Here is an 11,202-nt window from a genome sequence, read left to right as displayed (position 1 = left end):
TTTCTGGGATATATGGAAAATATACTAGGACATTTCAAATGATATATAATATAACGCTTAGAAAGTTTAATCTTGAATAGAAATAATTTTTCATCAAATTTTATTTATCTTTTAATCTAATTTTGGTTTATTCAGGATTTTTTTTAATAAAAAAGAGGATTAAGAAAAAAAAAAGATGTTAATATGATGTTTAAGATAATCACGTGATTAAATATCATTGTTGTTTCAGTATTTATATTATATTATATATTTTCAACTTTAGCTTGATATGACTATAAGCAGGCCCAGTTTAACGATACAAATACCTTTAGGTTGTGTTGTTGACGTTTTCACCACCGATAACATTGCTTGAAGTAAGCTCGAAGCCTCTCTGTGCTTTCCGCATAATTCAAATAAAAAACCAACTAACAATTGTCATAAAATATTTCTGCATATTTTTTTCTATAGATTGACATCGATAGTGGATAACAGATAAGATATGCTTCTGATTAAATTTATTTGGTTTTTTCTTTAAACACACCCAGGACAGAAAAGAAAAGAGAGAGAAAGAAGAAAACTTAGAAAAATGGTAATTGAAACATAAATACAAATAGAATAAAGCTATACACAATGGCTGAAGTAATTTTACCTTCTAATAAAAAGGGCAAAGAAAAAGAAAAGAGACTAATAATTGTAGCATAAATACAGAAAATAGAATAATCCTATATATATATATATATATATATATATATATATATATATATATATATATATATATATATATATAATGGCTCAAGTAAATTTACGTGCTAATTAAAAAATGGCCTAAGAGTTCAATCAATTTTGCTTGATGAACAATCGACCATTCTCAATTCAACTTAGTTATTAATGACTTTAGTGGTCAACGGTTTTCATTACAAAGCTTTACTCTTTGCACTTCCCTTCTTCCGGAAAACTTTCACCCTCAGTTACAGTTCGCGATTTAACCAATTGGAATAAGAAAATATTTATGTCAAGAAATAGAGGAGTTACTTTGAGTCTATCTCATTACGGCGTATAAATGCCTCTACGTGATGAGACTTGAACCTTGTTAAAATTGAGTTATATGAAGTGTGTAAACCCTTATCCCCGAGAAATTATTAGTAATTCACATCCAATAAGTGTCTATATATGTTCTTCAACCAATTACATAATACATATTCAAATTTTACAATTTACTATAATGAGTTAGTAAGACTTGATAAGATTAATGGGGGCTGTAATAGTCTAAAACTACTTAATAAGTTCTCCTTATCTCCGCGCAATCACATAATTTTAGCATTAACTGCATTACATTACAATGACTCCTCCCCTATTTCCTTAAGAATGACTTTCTCATGTTCAAAGTTTATATATATGACAATGTCATAGATAAGTTCTGTGTCCATTTCTTTCTTGATAAATATATACTATATAAATAAGTAGGAGAGCTTATTAAAATTAATAGAAGAAAAATACAAAACTTGTACACAATCCATTATGTAACATAAAAGATATGATCCTATATATCGTAGTCATATAAGTTATATGTTGGAAATACAAATTAACTAATTATAAACATGGTTATTAAACACTCGAGTTAACTTGCTAATTCTTACGAGTTTACGAGTTCACTTGTCCACTGCGAGTTGACTCTTGAGTAAACTCTTTTTTTTAGTAGACTCTGGACAAATTTTATAAACTCTAAGTAAACTCGGTAGACTCTCGAGTTTACCATCAAGTCAACGAGTTAACAAGTTAAAAAAATTAGACCAAAATGTAAGTCATTTTTTTATTATTTTTTGTCTGTTTAGCATTCAAGATACATTCATTTAGTGTGTTATTTTCAAATACAAAATTCTCACCTTTAATAATATAAAACTCTTATCTCTAATAATATCAAACTCTCGATGAGAATGATCTACCACTACTATAACGTCTGTAAGTTATTATCTAGTAGTGATGTATTATTACTAGACTTAATTATTTAAATATTATGAATATTATGATTTACTGTTCTGTTTTATTATATTGTTGAAATGTTTATTTAATATGTTATTTATAGATATTTTATTATTATTTTTATATGAAGTAGACTCTTACAAATCTACGAGTTGAGTTAATGAGTCGAATGTATAGAACTTTCACGAATATGCATAAACTCTTGAGTTTGATAACATTAATTATAAATTGGTTTAATTATAGCCATATACATGTATATCTTCTCACCCATCTCTATATTATATTTAGAATTGGGTGGGATTCAGTAGGATGTGCATTATAGGAATTGTTATATATGTAAGGTGTTGTGTCATTTCCCTCTTGTAATCTGTCTTCTGGTCCAAACTCTGCAATTCTTGTGCTTATGTCAGATTTAATAATCTTCTTTGGCTTTTCCAAAAAAAAATATCTATATTATATAACTTATAGTTTCAACAAGTCGCAGTTTTAAAGTCTTTCTTATACATGCATGTGTTTAAAATATGGATTAAATTATATTGTGGATCTACCAATTCAATACTACATGATTCTATGCATCTATAAATACTTTTGTACGTATATTACTCAAACTAAGCCAAGATATCCATCTCTTTATGAATGTCTCGTCTCTTTATCTATCGTCTCTTTATCTATCTCTCGTTTTTTCTCCTTCGAAGTGTTATCACACAGGTCAACAAATCCTTTGAAGATGGCCACCTCCTCTTTGGTGTGGTTCCCAAACTCAAGGTTTTTCACAATTAATTGATATTTGAGTTATGGCAATTCTTGGCTGACAATGCATAGGCAATTATAGAAAGTGCTTATGAAGAAATGAAGATCAAGCAAAGAAACTAATTGTATGGGAATTGAAGTGGATAGCATACCTTTTAGCATCATTCATGAAACATAAATGATTACATGTTTCAAAAATATTATCACAACGAAAAAGAAAACATGCTCTGAAAATTCTCCAAATTTTTTGCAAGTGTGTTGACTAGGTAAGAAGATGTGTCATCAATTAAGATGTGTCATAAAGGAATCTGAATTCATTCATGATTTGGTTTGCAAGAATTTTAGAAATTATATTGTTAATTAAAAGAAGAAATATGATAAAGAAAATGTTAAAAAGGCTCATCTGGAGAGAGAAAAAACTATTCATTCACACTAGGCTCAAAATTTTTAATAAACCTTTTTATTAGTTTTGGATTAATTCAACCAATTCTTACTCGACACAAGTCACATTTTAAAGTTAATTTATTAGTTCCCAGCCAGACTGGTTGAATTATTAGACCAGTCAGATTTGTATCATATTTATGGTTAATAATGCCATAGGTATTATTGATAATGGGAGTATTTGTTTAAACTTTAAAAAAGTAATTTTATAATAAATAATTTTTATATAAGTGATTTGTTGAGAAGTAGATAGGATTTATTTTTCAAAATAAACAAAAAATTATTTTTTAAATTAAAAACAATTTAGACAAACATACTAAAAAAATTAATCTTTTTTAATTTATTAAAATAAAAATTTATTTCAATAAATAAGTTTAAATAAACTGATCCAATAATTAAACTTATAATAATATTCTACTAGAATAACAAGATTCATATGAAAAAATGGGGCTTAAGGTGGGCTAAGGCCCACAAGAGACCTACACCCCACATGGTTTATGAAAGGAAGGAAAGCAAAAAAAAAAATGATAAATAATCATTTTTATTCATGAATATATAGAATGTTAATAAATTTGTCCTTGAAAGATGAAAATTTAAATTTTAGTTTTTGATAATGAAAAAAGTGAGACAAATTCATTTATCCGTTAATTTTCGTCCATTACCGTTAATGAAAGAACCTACGTGACACAGTAAGACGAAAATGTCACAAAAATGATTACTAACATGATTGCTGAATAAATTGGACCAAAATATTAGTAAGCTTTCATTGAACCAGAATGTAAGTTTCCATTAGACTAATTTGTCGAATTCCAATTTTTGTTTCATTTAAGGGTAAAATATAATTTAATCTTCGTCTTTCTTCCCTTTTTTATCGTTGCAAGCATAAACACTTTAAAAAAATATGAAAGCAAACATAAGTTAGAACGAACATAATAATAAACATAATATTAATTAATAAACATAATTTGTCTGTTGTTCTGAAATTTCTATTTGACCACATTAGGTAGTGCCAAAATCAAGTTGTGTCTCATTTTTTTTGTAAGGATTAACTTAGTGATCGTGCATTTTTGTTTAAGTCTCATATTTTGAGTAAGATGCTGTCACATTAGAAGTTTCAGAGCAATAGATAAATTATGTTTATTAATCAACATTATGCTTATTATTATATTTGTTGCAACTTTTGTTTTCTTTCCTATTTTTTAAGTTCTTATTGCAATGATAAAAAATGGAGAAAAATAAATATTAAATTATATATTTTACCTTTAAATGAAATAAAATTTAGGATCTGACAAATTAATCCAATGAAAACTTATTAACATTTTGGTCAAATAGAAACTTCTTGACATTTTAATTCAATCTATTTAGCAACTATGTTGACAATCGTTATTGTGACATTTTTGTCCATGTGTCACGTAACTCTTTCATTAACGGTAATGGATGAATGAATTTGTCATACTTTTTTTTCAATTTCAAGGACTAAAATTTTAATTTCTATATTTCAATGACGAATTTATCAATACTCTACATATTCAAGGACGAAAATGACTATTTATCAAAAGATAAGAAGAAATGAAACAAAAAAATGAATATTTATGTGAAAGGTAAGAAGTAATTTATCCAAAAAGATAAGAAAATGACTATTTGCCCAAAAGATAAGAATGAATGAAACAAAAAATAAGGAAGAGCTCTAGAGGTACCCAATGCCGATATCTTTTTCCCGCATGTTTCAGTAGGTAAGTGCTTCTTCCCCATTGTCTCCTTCATCCCCTTTATTCATAGATGTTTTGTCTCATTTTTCCTCTTTTTTATGAAGTCTCGGTTTTTATGGGTTTTTGGTGATTATGCATAATTAAGGAGTTTATTAGGTATATCAATCAGTTAGAAATATAATAGAAGTAACTTGGATTTGATTGGTATGCCTTGGAGTGTTTTGGGGTCCGAAATGGTTGCATATCTAGCATATTAATTTGCGACCATAGTGATTTGCAAATTTGTGTTCTCACTAAGTGAACTGAAAACTCGGTGAGCGAGAATCATGGGTTATAGGCAAAAAGGTTGGATCCAAGAGGGAGTAAATTGGATTACCAAAATCAAAACAGATTTCAATTTTCTTTTAAGCAATTTTGTTTGGAGATATTGAATAAATGAATTTATTAAACCTTCTTGAAATGTTAAAATGCCTACATGAACAAGATAATCATGAATAGTGATTATGGTTAATCAAGAAAGATCAAAAGATAATGGAGATGAGAAGAAATATGCACAATTATTTTTTAGGTTGGTTCAATAATCAAAGTGATCTACATCTAATTTTTCAAACAACTTAATTTGAACCACCAAGAAGGTGAATCAACTTATACGAGATTGTTTAAGTTAAGACTGTAATATCAAGTTCGAGTCTAAGGTATATAATTGATGCGTTAAATACTTAAATGGAGATTAACTTTGTTGTTAACAATAGCCTTATTCAGTTCAAATAGAATTGTCTCCAATAAAAAATACCTATATGGTCTAGACTAAAAGAAAAACAACAACCTGAATTTAAGGTTCTTCTAAACAAAACCAATTGTTCACAACACTTCTTCATGTGTAAATCCACTACACAAATGCATAAGTTCTTGAAACCCACAACAACTTTCACACACCCACCCTTGTAGCAACCCACTACAAGAACACTGTTTGAGTAATCCACTCAAAGAAACTTAGCAACATAGAAAGTTGAGTACGTAAAAGAACAATATCACCTAATATACGATGAATTACACAAATTGAGAGCACTTATCCTATTCTTCTAGCATTACACCTCGAAATCTCCTTAGAGATCCATTTCCAAAATCTTGTTTATGCGAAACGTTTTATAAATATCCTCATTGAGGCAAGGAATGCATAGAACAAGCCTATTTTTATTGGGATGAGGCTTGATCCTTTTACATATTGGGAAGATGAGTCCTTCCTATGGTCCTTAGCTTAAAACAAGGCTAACTGAGCTTCGGCCCCAAGTGAAGCAATCACACTATCGGTTGCAAGTCTTATCTTACACTGTGTTCGGTGTGAAGGAATGAAAAGAAATATTGAATGTGTGAGGAAGCAGGAAAAGGAATGAATTCCAAAATGGACAAAAGATAGTGAAAGTGATATTGTTTAGGAAATAGATTAAATATTTGAACTAAAGTGGTTAAATAGGTAAGAAAAGAAAAAAAAAAAGCATTTATAAAATTCCCATTTTAATCCAATTAAAAAGAATGTATTCCTCTTTTTGTCTACAATTTTTTTTAAAAAAAATAAATTTAACAACAAGCGTACAAGGAATAATCAATTATATGTCTTTGATTACCTTTTAAAAAATACAAGGCATAATCGATTTTCATGTCAGTATAATTGATGAAGCTAAGCATAATCGATTATCCTTACATGTAAAATCGATGCTAGTTTACTAAAACGATTATGCTTACATGCAAAATCGATGTTAGTTTACTAAAACGATTATGCTAGCAAAATCGATATTGCCTTTCTCAAATACAAAGCTGAACGAACTTCACGCTGCCATTTCAAGGGTATGTTTTGGAAAGCCAAAAAACCTTTGTTGTTTTACTCTAGTTACACTGCCTTTTACCTCATTTTTTAGGGGAAAGTGTGATGCAGGGGTCCAAGTAAATTTTGAATTTTCATCCCAAATACAGCTGAAACAAACATAAAGGGGCTTTCACTTTCACCTTCTTTCAGTAGTGAAACGCTTTCACCCCCAACACTTTCATTGCAAATGAACATAATGCTAAGGTGACATTGAACCTGGAATGTATTTACTCACATACACATGCTTTATCTAGTATAGTATCTTTTGAATCTGGCTTATTTCTAAACTAAATACCGTAAGCTCTTCTTTGCCACCCACAAGGAGAGGTTTAGCAGTTGGGTTCATAGTCTCTCTCAAAGGACATATGTAATATGTTGTCAATCATATTCATTGTTTTTAGGCAAATGCTAATTGGTGTCATTAGCTCATTGGTTAAGAAATTAAGAGAAATTTTTTTTATTAGGATGCACAAAATTATGTTGTTCATGACATTTTTTTACAGTCTCCTAAGTCTCCTATGATTTTCACAATAAAGATTTTTTTAGTTCATTAACCAATGTCCTTATAAGGACATTGATTAGCAAGACCCTTGATTTTATACAACTTGTTGCCAAACAAACCAAGCATTTTAGTAGTTTATGTTTTCTAATATTTAACATGAGGACTTTCAATAACGTCTAGCCATATGCAGACAATTGGTGAGGCCTCTGCGGGTGTGACACAAGAGGTTGATGGGTTAACTAATCTTGGTATTTGACAAGAGGTTGTTGGCAATAAGAATCGGATACCATAGATTTGTCTGCAAACTTCCATCATAGTGTTTCATCCTTGACTCGAGTGTCTTGAGCTCCTTCATTGATCAGTGGCACGTCTAATGAGAAAGAAGCAAGAGTTGAGTAGAAGGTTGAGAATGTTGAGGAAAGGAAAACTTCCCTGTAGTAGCACATGCATGCTATGACAACTTTGAAGTGCAAATTGGTCCTTGGATGATTACGAGGATTGACCATAGATATTTTTGTTCATTTTATTTATTTCTCTCGTATATTTTTACTATTGTATTAAATAAAAGGATCAGTGTATTATTATGATAATCATATTTATTTATTTATATATTATTATTATTATTCAAATTATGGCTTTGTTGTGTTTTTTTTATAATTTTAACTTATATGTCAGGTTCTGTAATATATCAATAATAAATAAAGTTTTTTTTAATATTTTTTTTCACTTATCATTTTACTAATATGTTTGATCTTTTAATTATATTTTAAAAGATTCATACAGGACAACGCTAACTCTAGGCTCCTAAAATTAGTGTAGACTTTTTAATGGTTAATCTTTTTAACCTTTTTTAAAATAGTCACAATTTTTTACTTGCGCTGGCGATCTCATAATCAACGCTAAAGTGTAGCTTCAACTAAAATTGTGTAAAACACTAAGTTAATACATAACGTTAAAGTTGTATTTAGTATCAGCTCTAGTCGGCTAAATTCAATTGAAGGTAAATTTTCTTTTGCTAGTTAATGCTCTAAAATTTTAAGGAGCATTTTAGTGACTCACACATTAAAATTACTTTTAAATTAGTTTGCACTTAAAGGTTGTTATTAACAAGTGACAACTAACACGTACTTTATTAGTGACCAAGGTTGTCACGTGATCAATAAGAGGGTTCTTGATACTTAGTTTATCGTATAAAAAAATTATATTTGCGACCAAAACCCTTGTATCATTTTTACACTATTTTATTCAAATAATTAGGATAAATTTATAATATAATATACACTTGTCTGCATGTATATCACACTAGTCATCATTTACATACACATGCGGAACTCCCATGAAATGTAGCGAAATGCTCCTGTCGTCCTTTAAGAAACACACACAATTTGAGATAATCATCGTTCCATCAATGAATCTGGTCAATTTAATATTAATATCATATGAATAAATTATTTATAAACCTAAAAATAAATAAATAATTTGATATTGTACTTGGCACTTGGCAGGCAATTGCCACAGTGACAGATAGTCAGTAACCCAAAAGAAAGGAAGAAACACAGGCTGCAGCCATATATTGATATTGTGTGGTCAATTTCCAATTTCAGAATAATTTAACAATAATAATGGAGCCATCAGCCACAATTAATGCACCCCAGAAATCAAATGTAGAGAGAGATAGAATAGGAGCAGAAAAGTGGCCTGAAAATTCAATTGAATAATGCCATAGAACTTACTAAAAATATATTGTACACAAATCAAAGATACCACTTTTTTCTCTCATATATCATCCATCTTTTTCCTATTGTACACAAATCAAAGATACCACTTTTTTCTCTCATATATCATCCATCTTTTTCCTATTTTCAATTTTTCAATATATATTCAACGAAGGAAAAAGTTTAAGTATACATAAATTCTGAACATAGAAATTTTGCCGATCCAGACTTTAATGGCTCAAATATCTTCCATTGGTTGATAAAATGATCTATGAAATATCCATCTACTGATTTAACTTGAGTAAAGGGCCTCCAATGCACACTTTATATGAAAAATGACAGAATTTTTATTATCTACAAAACGCGCTAACGGCTTAGTCTAAATTGAGATTTTTCTTTCTTTCTTATATATAAAAAAAGTTTTATATCATTTAAGAATCCAACTCAAAATTAATTTATAAATATTTTTCTTCATTAATACACTAAGACATTTTTTAAAGACAAAATCATAACAAAACCGTGAACACCTACCCGGATTATATCTAATTTGACGAGCTTAACCTTTTTTGTGTGTGAATAAATGTGGTAAAAGGGAGAGACACCTTCAATCCTACTTAGCGTGGTGTCAATAGCATGCTGGGATTTGTCAATAGAAGTCTACCCAAAGAATTATTGTACATGCTCAAACAGTAAGTAGTTCCAGCCGATTACAATTACTCAACTAGTTTTTAGGTGTGAAGAGTTTTTTCTTGAGAGAGTTGTCCACCAACCAAAAAAATTGATCTTAGAGTGCGTTTTGATAGAGAATTTTAACTAAGAAAAGTAATTTATTAGAGAATTTGAATTTCTGTATTTTAGAATTCATTGTTTGGATGCTTTTTATAAAAAATTTAAAATTTTAGAATTTTAAAATAGAATTTTAAACAACTAAAAATCTGAAATTTTAATTTCTTCCTAAAAGTAATCTTATCTTCTCTTTTTTTTTCCTTCATTCTTTTCATCCTTATAATTTTAATTTTTTTTATCCAAACACAAAATTTTGAAAATAAAAGAATTTCAATTGAAGTATTTAAAATTCTTAGAATTTAAAATTTCTCAAAATTTTAAATTTCTGAAAATTTAAACTCACCCATGATAAAGATGAGAACCAGATCCTTTTAAGTCTTTAACCACTTGTGCTAATTTGTGTTAATTCACATTGATATGTGATGAGTTTAACGATGCAACAAACTTGAGGTATATATATAATTAAAGTTTTAGAACTATATGAGTATTTATTACAAGCAATTTTTTTAAAAAAAAGTATTTCCTAATCAGAAGTGGACAAAAGAAAGGGTGGGTAGACCCCTGCACTGCACGGGATGATATCAAGAGCATCTATCTCGTGTAAATGCTAACTTATCGCCCACTTGCTCCCCAACTTGCATAAACCGACGACGAATCGGTGATTATTCAAACCAACCAACCCATACTGCACGACATTTCTTTTCTTTAGTTTTGCTTCGTTTTTTATTTGATATCCCTTTCCATTGATTTAAATAAAAACCATTGTGGCTCAAACTTATTCAAAAATATAATACTCCTTATGCTGCAACTTGCATGTCTCTTTTCTTTCTTTGTGCAAATTATATATTGTCATGGACTTGGCTTGGAACTTGGGGACTATACATCTTTGAAAAGCCCAAAAAAGTCACGATACAGCCGAATCCAGCTAGATATAGCTATCTACTATTCATTTTTTTTTCTTCTACCAATCTAATTCAATGTAATTAGCTTGCTTATTTATAATATATGCTTAGCCCAACTTGAACTTTAATATTGAGCAAGATAAAATAAAGAAATTTTTTGGGTACAGGTTTCATTTACTTCTTTATCAAGGTATAAAAGAATTCAGATAACTACTCCTAAGAAAGGTTTTGGAAAAACAATTTATAAAGGTACAAAAGAATTCAAAGTAAAGAAATTACTCTGTCAAATAGATGGTAACTTAGAAGACAATTTTTAAAAAGATATTCTACTATTTTTTTTTAGATAAGAGATATTCTAGTTTGTTTTCTTTTCAATTTCTTTTCTACTTTTTTATTTACCTATCTATCAAGATATAAAACTTCAAACAAATAGAATAGACCCATTGTTATAACTTTTCAATTTTTTTTTTACTAACAATAATCACACATTATAGTAAGATTATTCTTTGATGGTAAGAATTAAAAAACACCGGTAATGTCTTACCAAAGATAAAAAAAATAATATAAATTTTCA

The sequence above is a fragment of the Glycine max genome, chromosome 18 (genome assembly GCF_000004515.6).
Source record: "Glycine max cultivar Williams 82 chromosome 18, Glycine_max_v4.0, whole genome shotgun sequence".
Taxonomy (NCBI): Eukaryota; Viridiplantae; Streptophyta; class Magnoliopsida; order Fabales; family Fabaceae; genus Glycine; species Glycine max.
The sequence above is the reverse complement of the archived record's forward strand: the minus strand, read 5'-3'. Positions refer to the sequence as shown.